We start from the raw sequence: 15,106 nt of genomic DNA, 5'->3' as shown, positions 1-15,106 counted from the left end.
GTGAAACCATGTGGGACTCTGCTGGTTATAGAATAAGGGCTCAGTAGATGTTCATTTTCTTCCTTTCTTCTATAAGTGAAATTTATAGTAATAGCGATTTTCAAAATAGTTATAATTTATGGAGTATTTACTAAGTTTCAGCTCCTTTGTTAAGCGTTTGACATGTATTATCTCAACAGTCCTACACAGGCTGAAGTAGGGGTGTGATGAAATACAACTCCCACGTCCTATTCGCTGCACTTGCAAGACTTTGAATTCATCAAAGACGCATCTATGTATTATTACACATTTTGGAATCCCTAGGGTATGGTCCAGCACTTGGTACTGGGAAAGACTCCGTATCTATTGATTGAATTCAAGACTGAATAAACAAATAACATCAGGCATCTGTGTCCACTACCCCCAGGCAGCCGGCCCCTATGGAAACCCCCTTTCTTCAAGCCCCATCCTCTCCTGTCTCATAATTTCAGGCTGAACCTCACTTGGCCTGAGGGAGCTGCTTCCCAAACTGACATCAGCCACATTAAGGGAGATGGGAATGCCACAGGATTCTAATAGCAAGATTTTAAGCAAGTGTACCAGACGCACAGTTTGAACGTCAGGTGCTGAGGGGCAGGTTTATTTGAGCAGCAGAAGACTCGTTATTCGACAGTGTAGAGACTTTGGAAGACAAGGCTAGAATAAAGGTCCAGTCACCCGAGGCTGCTGCCAAGCTTTGTTCAATTAAGAGTGTTTTGAACAGAGCCTCGGGTTCTAGACTATCAGGTCCCCATCAAGGCCACCCTCAGAGGGCGCAAGAAGAGACGTCAGCCACTATACAGAGAAGCAGTGAGCATCACATCAGTAAGAGTGTGACCCTTGTAACGGTTTGACAGGGATGCGGCACTACTGGAGACTCTGCTTCAGGTGGAGGTGCCAACGCAAATACACTTTTAATATATTTTCCCTGCGTTATATAATTTCTTTTTAAGGTAAAATGCAATAGAGGTGCCTGGGTGGCTCAATGGGTTAAGCGTCCAACTCGATTTCAGCTCAGGTCATGATCTCATGGGCCTTGGGATCGAGCCTCATATTGAGCCCTGTGCTGACAGCATGGAGCCTGCTTGGGATTCTCTATCTCTCTCTCTCTCTCCTCTCCCCCTCCCTCCCTCCCTTCCTCTCTCTTTCTCTCACTCAAAATAAATAATCTTAAAAAAAAACTACACTAAAGCAAATAAAAGAAAAGAAAAATCACCCAAAACAGTCCTGTTAACTCTTTTCACACACACACACACACACACACACACACACACAAGCATGTTCATTTTTATTGATTTATATTTTCTTTTTTTGTTTGTTTTTTTGTTTTATTTATTTTTGAGAGAGAGAGATCACAAGTGGGAGAAGGGCAGAGAGAGAGACACACACACACAGAATTGGAAGGAAGCTCCAGGCTCTGAGCTGTCAGCACAGAGCCCAGTGCAGGACTCAAACCCACAAGTTGTGAGATCATGACCTGAGCCAAAGGCAGATGCTTAACTGATTGAGCCACACAGGTGCCCCATATTGATACATATTTTCAAAGATAGAGAAAATTAGATTTGTATCCTAGGACAGGCTAAGCAGCATTAAAGACAAAAGCTTTTTAAGAAATGGGTTATGTAAACCACATTTGAAATGAAAATGGGGATTTGGAAGCATTAGCAAGGGAATGTGAGTTATGGGAAAGTGGCCATGTGGCTACTGCGTCAACCATAATATTGTTGCCATGGTGACATTAACACATCAGGAGGAATAAAACCAACAAGCCAAGGACAGAGTGGTGGGAGATACTCCTTTTCCAGAGAGTCTCTCCTAGCACACTGTGCAATCTCCCTTCTGCCTTTTTTATTTCACTTCCTGACTGACACATCAAAGGAGAATCTCCTATATAACTTTTTATTTTATTATTTATTTAAAGATTTTACTTCTAAATAATCTCTACACGCAACATGGGGCTTGAATTTAGATCCCCAATTCAAGAGTCGCATGCTCTTCTGACTGAGCCAGCCAGGAGCCCATCCTATATAATTTCTCAGAGGAACATTTTTATCTTAAGTCACTAGTACATTGGAACTCACCGACATCTTGGTGTGTGGCATGAGGTGTGTGTTCTCTTCTAAAGAGGCGATGTTCGTAAGTTGTAGCTGCAGCAGAGTCCTCGGACTTGTGCTGCACCCCTGGCTCTGGTTCTGACTGCATCGTCAGTCCTGACACGGTCCACGGCAACTCTCACGACAGGGCCTGCAGTTTTCCTGGCAGCCGGGTGACAGCCTTTCAGTCACAAGCCTTTCTTGTCTGCCCAACCACCCTATCTGATGGTGGAGGAAGCCACCTTCTCCTTTCCCAACAGAGAGCAGGTATAGTTCAGTGTCACAGTAAACAACACCTCAGCCAGATTGCGGGGGTCCCATACCAGCACAGTGGCTGGCTTTGTGTGCTCTTGGGTATGTTAGTCATGCTTCATCTTTCCCATCCATAAAATGGGTCCAATAATAGTACCCAGTGCATGAATGAGATAGTCCATTATGCATTGCTTTGTATAGTGCTTGACCCACAACACGTGGGCAAGGATCCTAGTCATGTTGGAGGTTGTCATTACTGTTTTCATCTGGGAGGAGCCCATCACTGTAACCACATTCATCTGTAAAGCACGATGTATGCCAAGCAGTGGGTATCATGGCAGCTCTTGAGGGTATTCCTAGAGGTAGTCAGAAATCTTGCTTCCCAGAATGGTGGATTTACCCTGCAGTGGAGTTTATCAGCATGAGAAGGCCAAACTTTAATTGTTTGAGAAAGGATTACTATGACATTGTTTGAGACAGTAAGAATTCTAATTAGATCATAAAAATTGGAAGGTCCATGTTTCTCTTTGTGTCAGTTTTCCTCTTTGGACTTGTGCCTGCTTCCTGCAGCGCTGCTCTGGAATTGTGGCTCTGAGAACGTTTTAAATGACCCGAATAAATCCTATTTTGAAATTCCGTGAAATAAAGTTCTATTAAGGTAGGAGTTGGCAGAGCTCCCTTTATTCATTTGCACTTTAAAAGAGAATTATTCATCAGCTATAGAATTTTCATTTCCTCCAGTGAGTGCAGACAGTGAAGGGCTCCTGTGTCCCTCTGCTGAACATTCAGAACGCTGTCCACACTGTCATCAGATAGTGCATTTGGATCAGCCCTCAAATACACCCTGGACTGCTCCTGAGCACTGTAGTTCTTCCGTGACAAAATCTTTCCCTTCTTCCTCTGGTGGGTTGAAGAATGTGCAGGAAGGATGAAGGGGCAGCTAGAGGCAGGAACTTAGGGCTAGGCAGAACTGAAGTTTGCAAAGGGGTGAACTTGAGAAGCATGAACAGTCATTTACTGGCTGTCTCCCAAGTCAATGCAGGAGGTTTAAGAAAACAGGTTCAGGTAGGAGATCAGCATGGGCTAGCATAGAAAAAAACTGAAGCGCTAAGTTGTGCTGGAAATACAGGGATTAGAATCAAGCCTAAGAAATGGAGGTGGAAGCCCACTTGCCAATGTGAAATGAGACTAGAAACAGACAGGTTTGTTGACCATAATCACCAGGCTGTGCATTAGCTCTCCAGAACTCATTCATCTACTAGTTGCAAGTTTGTGCCTTAAAGCAACATCTCTGTAAATCACAACCCCCCAGCCTCTGATAACCACCATTCCGATCTCTGTGTCTACAATCCATTGCAGGACCTTACATGGAGAAATGGGATGGTGGCAGTGGTGTTTAAGGTGTGTTAGGACATACGTGATGAAGGGGAGATGAGGACGCTTGGCTGTGAGTTGTGGCGGGCTCCAGTCACATAGGGAAAAGAACTGTGCTCAAGAAGCTTTTCCAACCCCTGGTCTGATATGCCTCTCCTCAGAGGTGACTTCGCTAGAGTCCTCCTACATTCACAGTTTCTCAGTGGGAGAAGGAGGATCATCCTTCTCCATGAAGATTTAGAAATTTGCAGAGGCATTTTTGGTTGTCATCAAGGCTGGAATGTAATGAGACAGGACCAGGATGGCTAAACCTTCTTCAATGGGGACAGACCCATGCAAAGAGCCAACGGTGCCACAGGAAACATGTGGTTCAAACATCTCTTTACAGCGAAGGTAGAGAGATGGGATATCCCAGGATGGAGAAAAAGAGCCCTGAAGCTCACGTTCCATCAGAGCATTGAGTTTCTCCTAGTGACGTACCCTTAAGGGTAAATGGGCTGGAAGACCTTAAGGTTCTTTTCAGCTCTTAGTACTAAGACTTTCAAATATGAAGTGGACAAAACTTATACAAAGTTCAAACTAACTTAGGTAACAGCTTTAATTTATTACTAGGTATGAAGTACTATAATAAGCTTCCTATATATGATTTTATTTATTCCTCACAGTAAGCCTGTGAGGTGTGCATACGATTTCCATTTTACACTGGAAAGCAAGCAGTTAAATAAGTTGTACAAAGTCCCACAGCTTTAAGGTGGTGGGGCTTGGGCTAAGAAACGGTAAATAAAGTCAAATCCAATTTTTAAAAAATTACACTCAGACTATGCACTTCATGCTATTCTAACACTGGAGGCCACATGTACTGGGCTTTGTACTGAATCCAGAGTCATCGCAGGAGAATTAGAACCGACAGCAGTCTCTCTTGTCTCAGATGGCGATTTGTTCTTGCCTGTGCCAGAGTTGCAAAGTGAATTAAATACATTTTTTAAAAGAAGTTTAAAGGTTTTTTCTTTAATTTACTAGGAAATCCCATTACACAATTGAGAACATTTAAAATGAAAGATGAGCCAACCTAAAAACTAACAGATCATCAACTTCATTCTAAAATACAATACGTTCACATCTGCCCCACATTTTATTTACCTCTGTCACTTCTGCATTTTTGAATCCTGAAAGATCATGGTTTAAAATGAACTGTTGATATTTAGAAACTTAATGGCTTTTGGACAAAAAGGTATAATATCCATTTTCTGGTAGGAAGAACTACAAGGCGAGCTTGTCTCTACAAGGAGCGAGTTCCTCTGGGTTTGAAAATTAAAACCCACTTTTTCATTGTCTCCAAGCCAGAGCCTTACAGCCAGTTTCTCCAGCTGGCCAGCAGCATCCTGTTCCCTCAGATTCGGAGTTAGTACCTTTGGGATAGGGCTTTGCAATCTGTGTTTCTAACAAATTCTTTGGGTGATTCTTCTGATCAGGCAGAGTAAGAAAATACAGGCTGAGGCCGTGCTATGAAAATCTTGTCCAAAGTTGAAAAAATTGTCCAAAGTTGAGCCAAAGAAGTCTTAAAAACTCATTGGCTTATAATCACTCTTTTTATAACACTTTAATAAAGTAATCTTGAATTTACATCATATGTGCAGTTTACAAAGTGCTTTTTTATGTAAAGTACATCATTTGAGACCTTAAGAATAGATGAGCAAACTGAGATCCCACAACATCATTTGTCCCAGATCCTACCAAGAGTAAAATAAAATAACAGGGATGTGGATCCAGACCTGCCCCGTTTTAATATGCCTCATGCATGATCATCAGCTGGCACCCGCAGAGCCTGGGTGGCTGCTGAGGGGATGTGGTATTGGTCCCTGAGTGGCTGGGGTCTCCTTGGTCCCTTGAGAGCAGCACCATCCCAGGACAAGTGCTCCACACGGATAAGGCCATGTACACCAGGACTACTTCTTTTCCAATTGAATTTCTTTAAAAACTTCAAAGACCTTGTTTTCAGTCCTTAACATGGTTGAAACTTCTGCAGGGATCTAATTTATCCAAGCAAGGATCTGGTTTCTCCAAAGACCAAATGAGGGCGGAATACCTGAGAAACTAACAATTTCAAGTTAACTGACATCTTAGAAGCCTGTAAGATGATTTACTTTTTGGATGGTAAAGAAAATTATTTACCACAAAAATAAATGAATTTTATTCTAGATTTATCAGAAATGATAGAGAAATGTGGCAAATGTGTCATTATAAAGTCCCTTAATATTTTTTTTAAGAATTTTGGATACTATAGTGTTAGAAAAAGAGATGGACTTCATTTATTAGAGGCACTACAGGATATCTAATATTGCTAGATTAACTCATTTTAATGTTAAAGAATTACAAAATTTTCAAACAGCTTTCCTCAATGTATAGGAAGCAGTCGATTACTTTGTAATTGAACTTTAAAAAATTTTTAATAGTTTATTTATTTTTGAAACAGAAAGAGACAGAGCATAAATGGGGGAGGGGCAGAGAGAGGGAAACACAGAATCTGAAATAGGCTCCAGGCTCTGAGCTGTCAGCACAGAACCTGACGCTGGACTCGAACCCACGAACCGTGAGATCATGGCCTAAGCCGAAGTCAAACATTTAACTGACTGAGCCACCCACGTGCCCCTGTAATTGAATTTTTGATACCCCATTCAGTTCAACTACTATATGCCTCTCTACCCAGATATCTCAAGCCTAGGAGGGGCTTTCTTTACTATAATACAAAGCAGGCTACTTTTGAATGAGTACTAATAGTGCACCTTTAAAGAACTCTGAAAGCCATGAGTTCTTATTTAAAATGATAGAGCTGAACTAACCAGCCTTTTAGATTTTGTAGATTTGTATTAGCTATGAGATATGCTGTTTCCTTTTGGTTGGAACTTATACACTGGCCGCATTTTCAGTATGGGGACTATGCTACTTAGATGCAGAGCTACAGCTGATGCTTGCCAAAGTTTAAGAGGAGACTCAGTATCTGGATATATTTTCTCCTTTGTGATCCACTGGAAAAGGCCAGCACAGTTTTTAGAATCAGATAATTTAGGTTAATCCCAGCTCAGGCATTTTTTACACTGTGTGACTTGAGGCCCCTTTCAGCTTCACCTTACTCACCCAAGAATTTGAACCAGCAGCATCTATTTCATGAATTGTTGTAGACATTAAATGAGATATATCTCATAGAACCAGCAAAAATAAGAGCCTAAGAATTCAGACCTTTTTTTAATTTTAATTACATTTGTTCTGCAAAGCAAAGATATGTCTGGTCTAAATCAAGAGGTTTCAATTTTTTTTAGCTGAATTCTTTTTTCTATCAAATTCTTATAGGATAAAAAGGCTTTCAGTGGTCAAAATTCATCATTGTTTATAGACTTATGGCAACTCTGAAATGCATCCTGAAAGATATATCTTAAAAGTACACATTGAATACCCATTAGGATGACTGCTATCAAAAGAGAAAGAGATAGAGACAGAGACAGAGACAGAGACAGAGACAGAGAGAACTAGTGTTGGTAAGACTTTAGAGAAACCAGAACCCTTGTTCTTTGTGCGAATGTAAAATGGTGCAGCCACTATGGAAGTTTTTGGAAGTTACTCAAAATATTAAGTACAGAGTTACCCTATGGGCCAGTAGGACCATTCCTGGGTACATGTACAAAAGAATTAAAAACAGAGTCCTGATATATTTAAACACCCATGTTTGTAGTAGCATTATCTGCAATAGATACAAAGTGTAAGGAACCCAAGTGTCCATTAACAGAAGAATGAATAATCAAAATGTTAAACAAAAGGAGAGGGGGAGCTGGTGAGACTTGGCAGAGCCTTATCTAAATTGTTGGTGAGAGATCTGCTATTAATCGTGAAACTTCTAACGGTATTCACGATACACAGCTTCATATTATCCTTAAAAGAACATAAATAAATTGCTTGAGGTTTTTAGAGCAGAACAGAACCAAATAGTCAGAGCCTGGTTTCACAGCAGACATCAAACATCCAAGCATTTGCTGCTGCCCCTGGGAAGCCCAGCACCTCCCAGTGTCTAATCCCATGTGATCTGGTCAGTCTCTGTGGGAAATGTGAGGTGGGCGTGTCACTCTCAGCAAGACCTGTGTGGACTTAATCTCCTTATCCAGAGAGCACAGAAAGAGAAAAGTTGCTGTAGAATAAGCCAGCAGTTAGTAAAACTGGAGAAGAGAAAAAGACTGCCTAAAAGGAAAACTTTATGAAGTCAGAGGAAAATGGGCTTTAACTAACAATGCCAGTCATCTTAATAATAACTGGTGTAGTGCAGAGAAAGGTTGAGTTCACTTTATATTTATATTGTTAATAATAGACCATCTAAGTTTGAATTTTTTAAAGAAAAGCCCTACTCTGTGTCAGACTGTGAAGGATGGAGTATCATCTTATATTCCGTTATTTGAAATTTTACTGGAAACCTCAGGTCCTTATCACTGAAAGCATTCTTTGCATGTATTTTATGGATTTCTTAAGGCATTAAAAATTAGGTATTCTCATAAAAAGAAACGAGGTACTGATATATACTACAATATGGACGATCCTTGAAAACAGGATGCTAAGCCAAAGAAGCTAGACACAAAAGGCCATGTGTTGTTTGGTTCCATGTGTATTAACTGTTTAGACAAACCATTGAGACAGAAAGTAGAATAGTGATCACCAGTGGCTGGAGGGTAGACAGAAGAACGGGAGGGAACTGCTTAATGGGGGGGGGGTTCTTCTGGGGATGATGAAATAGATATTGATGTTACACAATTCTGTGAATATGTGAAAAACCACTTAATTGTATACCTTCAAATGGCCAATTTTGTCATATATGAATTGTATCCCAATAAGCCTGTTATAAAAATAAACTATCAGAGAAGACTTGAGGAGGAAAACAATAAAAATTGATAGGAAAAGAACCTGTTTCTATATTCTCCAAGAAAATGAAAGTGAATAGGAATTGAATTTTATGTATTTTCTACATTGTATCAAAATCTGTATAACTATTAAATATTACTTCCCAAACATATATTGGCAGATACGACTTTGTGGTAGAAGAAACAAACTTTTTCCTCTATTCTCTTAGGTTTAATTCCTGAGGTCTTGCAAATTAAACTAACAAAAGACAGATAAATAGGAGAAAGTCTGATGAGGCTTTCATAGAAAAGAAATGAAGGCCCAAAGAGGCAGTTAGACCCCAAGGATTTACATGCCATTTTAACAAAGGGTGATACATGTGTGGAGAAGCCAGAAGACAAAGGAAAGGGATTTCAGCTTCTAAATGGTGATAAATTTGGGAAAGGTAAGTGTATAGTGGGGAAACTAACAGAAGCTAAGGGTTGATCAGTTATGCAGATCCCCCTGCGAGCGTTCTCCACTGATGAGGGATTAAGAGAAACGCCTTCTGGCTGGAGAGAGAAAGACCTTCCCAAAGGTAAATCTGTGCCCTGCTGTTAGACAAAAAACTCAAAACTGTATTTGTGTCCCTGTGGCATATTGTGGGGTGGCATACTCTGATCTCCTCCAGCCTTGCTCTAAGAGGTGGTAAGACTTTCCAAAAGATAAATATCTATGAGGTAGATGAGACCGCCAGTCGGCCGTGCATACGTGTCTTCCCAGTGCTCATCCTGTGAACCTACTTACTAATCATTTTTCTGTTTCTACCTACACTAGGGATAGTGAAAGAGAACACATACAGATCTTCAAATATTGTATGTTTTAAATGCTACTTTGACAAACTTTTTTAAAACCATAGTAGTAACAAGTGGAAGAATTAGCAAAAGATGTCAGGTTCCCTCTCAATTGAATATTTGTTTTAGAGTTTATATTTGGTTGGGACCATACCAAGGAACTAAACTAAAATAGTCATATTGTTTAACTTTTCATTATCTGAAAGATTGTGAGTACTATCTCCCACCTACTCTCCTACTTAGTGAGAACCTCCCAAACATATTTAAAGAAAACGAGAGAGATGAGAGGGGACCAGGGATCAAAAGTCTACTGCCCTTTATATATTTAAATGGAATGAAAAGTCTACAATTTATCACAAGGTAGGAAGGGGCCTTGATTTCACTTCCAGAAATTGTGGGAACAATCTGGCTTTGGTGACAATTTCATAAAGACACTTGGCTACTACCTCAGCCAGGCTTTTCAGAAACAGCTGAGAAGAAAGAAAAAAGCCAGCAATTCCACCATTTCCCAAGAAAGGTACATGTTTCTTCCAAGTCCCTGGAAGTTAAAAAAAAAAAAAAAGTATTGCTTCCCATGTTTGTATCATGTTCTGTCATGTATATAGTGTTCTAACAACCGCTGCTGTGCCCCTTCCTCCCCCACCCCTGCTGCTACTTACCCCAGACACACCCCATCTGAGGTTTTCACAGGCTAAGCTGTGCTGAGAAGACCTGTCCATCCCCAACACCCCTTGCACAGGTCCTAAGAACTGTCCCTTTAGCACCTTCTTAGCGTTCACTGCCATGTGAGATGTAGTCATGTCATCCATTTTTAAATGTCCATATGATGAATAATAAAAAGAATAGTAATATCTAGCACTTTATAATGCTTACTAAATGCCAAGAAACATTGTTAAGACTACCCTCATTGGTGTGCCTGGGTGGCTTAGTCAATTAAGCCGCCCTTAATTGTGGCTCCATCTCTTAACTGTGGTTCAGGTCATGATCCCAGAGTCATAGGATCGAGCCTCACATTATGTTCCACACCTGAAAATAAATAACTAAATAAATAATACATTTTTTTAAATAAGACTACCCTGCAGCACCTGGGTGGCTCAGTTGGCTAAGCATCTGACTCTGGACCAGCTCAGTTCATGATCTCACAGTTCGTGAGTTCAAGCCCCACACTGGGCTCTGTGCAGACTGGTGCTCTATCTCTCTCTCTCTTTCTCTCTCAAAAATAAATAAATTTAAAAAGACTACCCTTTTTAACTCCATCCTCATGACAAGTCTATATTAGATACTATTATTGGCCTAATTTTATAGATACAAACAAATCTGTGATACAGAGAAATTAAATAAACATGCTTAAGATCAGCTAGTGTGGGGCTGATCTGAGATTAGAAGCTAAGCAGTCCGGCTCCAGAGTATTAGCTCTTCGCTGCTGGAGTACTGGACCACAGTGCTCTCTGTATCTGTGGGCACACTACGAGGTGCTGCAGGAGTGCTCGACCAAGAATCAGTTCTAGATCTGTACTGTTTAGAAGTTCAGGGACAGCATGGCCTAGTCTAGTGAAAAAACCATAAACTTTGGGGTAGCAAATTAGGGCTTTGGAAAGCTATTTTGATTTTTTTGTTCTAGTTTTCTCATCTGTAAAAAAAAAAAAAAATAGATAGTACCTGTTTCTAGAGTTGGTGCGTGGGTTGGATGGAGTACCTGTGAGTTTCCTTCCTCCCGGAGGCGTGAATTATCTCGTACCTGCTCTTGGCCGTCCTGTGATGGAGGCACTGGAGGTTTTATGTCCATTCTGCAGATGAAAACATTAATATTGGTAGAGGACACAGCATATTCCTAACATCATATATCAAGAAAGTATGCATAGAAGAGTGAGGATTATGGCCTGGTCTCATTTCCAGTGAATAAAATTGAAATAATGTTAGAATTCCCCACTCCCTAAACTCATTATGAAAAATCTTTGCATTTCTAGGACATTTTTATAGTTTAGGAAACACAGTAAAGATTAATCCTTATTTTTGTATTAGAAAAGTGTGAAAAAAACAAATAATCATCTAGAATCTCAGCACTGAGGGGGAGATTATGAACATTGGGGTCAACATCTCTACAGCTTTTCTAGAATGTATGTATTTTATACTTAAATGTGAGAGCACATTTTTATTTAGTAATATTTCATTTTGTATGTTACTGATTTATCACAATCTACCTTCAGAGTTATAGCATTTTACACATATGAGAACAGGATTGTTCTCATTTACCTTTTCACATATTGTAGAGCTCCTAGTTTGTTGTTACTGTTCCTGCTTTAGATAATCAATTATCTTTTATAGTTCCCTTCAGTCTTGCCGTTTCTGTATTTCTCTGTGTGGGTCTAAGCGTCTGTCTGGTATCATATAACTACTGCCTGATGAACTTTTTTGTATTGCAAGTCTGCTGGTAATGAGGACTCCCAGCTTCTATTTATCCTAAAAAGTCTTTATTTCACCTTAATTTTTTAAAGATATTTTGGCTGGGAATAGAACTCTCATTTGATAGGTGCTTATTTTCCAGTATTTAAAGATGCCCCCTGTGTCCCTCACTCTCCCCAGAGGGAGACAAATCATGAGAGACTATAGAATACTGAAAACAAACCATGGACTGAAGGGGGAGCGGGAGGGAGGGAAGGGAGTGATGGTCATGGTGGGGAGCACTGGGTATTATACGGAAACCAATTTGAAAATAAACTATTTTTTAAAAATTTAAAAAAACAAAGATGCCCCCTGTATTTTCAGCACTGCATAATTTCTGAGGCTGTAACTATTGTTTTTGTTCTCTATATGAAATGTGTCCTTTTTCCTTCTGGTTACCTTCACGATTTTTCCTTTATCTTTTATTTTCAGCAATTAGACTGGTGTGTCTAATTGTGATATATGCTGGCTTATAGTTTATCTTCCTCGGTGTTCTCCAAGCTTCTTGAATATGCGGCTTCATTCACTTCATTATTTTGAGATAATTCTTGACCATTGTCTCTTCAAGTATATCTTCTGCCCCATCTTCTCTCTTCTCCTCATTCAACTCCAGTCATTTCCTTTTCCACTCTCCTTTTCTTTCTGTTTGGATCATTTATGCTGACATATTTTTAAGTTCACTGATGCTTTCCTCCGCTGTGTGAAGTCTGGTGATGAGCCCATCAGAGGAATTGTTTCTTATATTGTGGTTTTTCTTAACAAGGATTTCCACTTGACAGAAATCCCTATCTTTGGTGAAATCCCCTAACTGTTGATGCCTGTAGCTCACTGTTCCACTAGATAGAATGCAGGAGAGACTGAGATCAATAGTATATTTGAATATGGGCACATCTTTGTCAGGCTATAAATGTGGAAGTTTGAATCTAATCCAGTTAGCTGAGTTTATATTTTGTCTTGAGTGTATCACAGGCTTCAACTTCCTCTAAAAGAGGGCTGCACTGCCTTATGCTCAGGGTGATGGCTGGGGTTTTGTTTTGTGTGGTGTTGGTGTTTCTTCCTCAGCTCTCCCTGCACACCTGAAGCATGAGGCTATCTCTCGAAAAGCTCCTGTCCAACCTCCGCAGCTGACTACTGTTGCTTGTTACTCTATGCGAGCCTTCTGCTGGGACTGAGGGTTCTTTCATTCTGTATCAGCTTCAGTCTTAGGGAGAATGCCTAGGCATCAGGACTGGGTCTTTCCAAACACTCCTGCCCTTTCCACTATGGCAGCCAACCCCTGCCTTGTATCTGTGGTTTTAAATCTGTGGTAATATATATTTTCATATATACTGCCAAATTGCATCCCAGAAAACATGTGTAAATTTACATTTCACAAGCAGCAAATGAGGGTTCTCTTAAATAAGCATTTTCATCTCTAATACCACTAGGCTCTTATGATATGTTGGGATTCCATAATTTTGTTGCCCACTTATGTAATGGAGATGCAGCACTGGGTCTTCTGCATAGTAGGGCATAAAACATTTTTATTGGTTATCTGATGAATCAGAATATAAATGTCCCATTGAGTGGTGCAAAAGTACCACTTTCATTTAGATTTGTTCCAAATTGACAGAAGCAGTCACTACCAGATTCAGGAATGCAAAAGTATGTATTTCACTCTGAGGCTTCCTTTGACAAAGGAGAAGCAATAGTGAGATGGAGGCATTATAATCTCTGACTGAAAAATACCACTGCACAAGGGTCTAGAAAACTGAATTACCATCCTGATTCTGCCTCTAATTCTTTGTCTTTTGATATACAAATTACTGACCAATTCCATTCCCTATTTTATTTATCTGTCAAATAGGGTTAGTTATTTTATTTCAATAAAGTGTTATCAAGGTAAAATGAAATTACAAAGGGTAAGCCCTTTACAACACTTTCTGGGTGCTATAGAAATATAAAATATTCCTCTAGGAAGGGGTGGATAGGTGTAGAAAAATGTGGGAGTTAGAATTTCAAGGCACTCTTTTGACATCTATGCATCACTGTATGAGAGAGGACATGAATATGGAAGAGAGCAAAATTAGAAGTAGAGTCCTCCTCTCACTAAAATTAGCCTACTTGTAATAGAGGTTAATTAAGTCCTTCTCAACCAGGCAAGGGCACAGTTTTAAAGGGAAATCACAACTAAGCCGCAACTCCTGCCGGGAAGGAGTGAAGTCTTAGCATCATATCCCACTCTGGGCTCAGTAAGCTTCCTGTTAGACCATGTCTCCTACAGACCTAACTTGACCCTTCACCTACTGCCTCAGGTCAAGAATTTATCCACTGTGATGCTTGGGTCACTGGCGTGACCCATGATGGAGATAAGCAAGACAAACAGTAATCAGGATGTTTGTATCCTTCTGCCAGCTTTCATTTACAGCAAAAGGAGACCAGAGCATACACAATGCACAGCATATAGTTTTACTTCATCTTTTGTAAACTGTTACGCACAGTTGAAACCTTTAGCCATAGCAGATAAGTCTACAGCAGGGTCAGCCCCTAGGCCAAATCTGGCCCACCATCTGTTTTTATAAATAAAGTATTTTTATGGTTTTTTTAAATTTATTTTTGAGAGACAGAGACAGTGTGAGCAGGGGAGGGTCAGAGAGAAAGGGACACAGAATCTGAAGACAGGCTCCAGGCTCTGAGCTAGCTGTCAGCACTGAGCCTGATGCAGGGTTCAAACCCATGAACCATGAGATTATGACCTGAGCCAAAGTCGGATGTTTAGTTGACTGAGCCACCCTGGTGCCCCAATAAAGTTTTTGAAAAATGTTTATTTATTTTTGAGAGAGAGAGAGAGAAAGACAGAGCATGAGTGGGGGAGGGGCAGAGAGAGAGGGAGACATAGAATCCGAAGCAGGCTTCAGGCTCTGATCTGTCAGCACAGAGTCCGACTGACATAGGGCTCGAACCTATGAACCAGGAGTTCTTGACCTGAACCAAAGTCAGATGCTTAACCAACTGAGCCACCCAGGTGCCCCCAATTTTGTAAATAAAGTTTTATTAGAATACAACCACTCCTTCTACACTGTTGGTGGCAATGTAAACTGGTGCAGCCGCTCTGGAAAACAGTGTGGAGGTTCCTCAAAAAACTATCCATAGAACTCCCTTATGACCCAGCAATAGTATTGCTGGGGATTTACCCAAGACAGACAGAAATGCTGATGCATAGGAGCACATGTACCC

General features: G+C 40.4%; 1 protein-coding gene and 1 long non-coding RNA gene across 2 annotated transcripts in view; one reads left to right on the top strand and one right to left on the bottom strand.

Annotated features, from left to right (window-relative positions):
• The window catches only part of ANK3 (ankyrin 3), a 329,784-nt gene that overhangs the window by 125,012 nt on the left and 189,666 nt on the right, over positions 1-15,106 (top strand). The gene's annotated exons all lie outside the window — the stretch shown is intronic.
• LOC115285439 overlaps positions 1-15,106 on the bottom strand; it is a 119,166-nt gene that overhangs the window by 18,824 nt on the left and 85,236 nt on the right. The window contains exon 3 of the long non-coding RNA XR_003905528.1: positions 11,108-11,235. This is a non-coding gene — a long non-coding RNA (uncharacterized LOC115285439). The remainder of the gene's footprint in view (positions 1-11,107; positions 11,236-15,106) is intronic.

The sequence above is a fragment of the Suricata suricatta genome, chromosome 2 (genome assembly GCF_006229205.1).
Source record: "Suricata suricatta isolate VVHF042 chromosome 2, meerkat_22Aug2017_6uvM2_HiC, whole genome shotgun sequence".
Classification (NCBI taxonomy): domain Eukaryota; kingdom Metazoa; phylum Chordata; class Mammalia; order Carnivora; family Herpestidae; genus Suricata; species Suricata suricatta.
The sequence above is the reverse complement of the archived record's forward strand: the minus strand, read 5'-3'. Positions and strand labels throughout refer to the sequence as shown.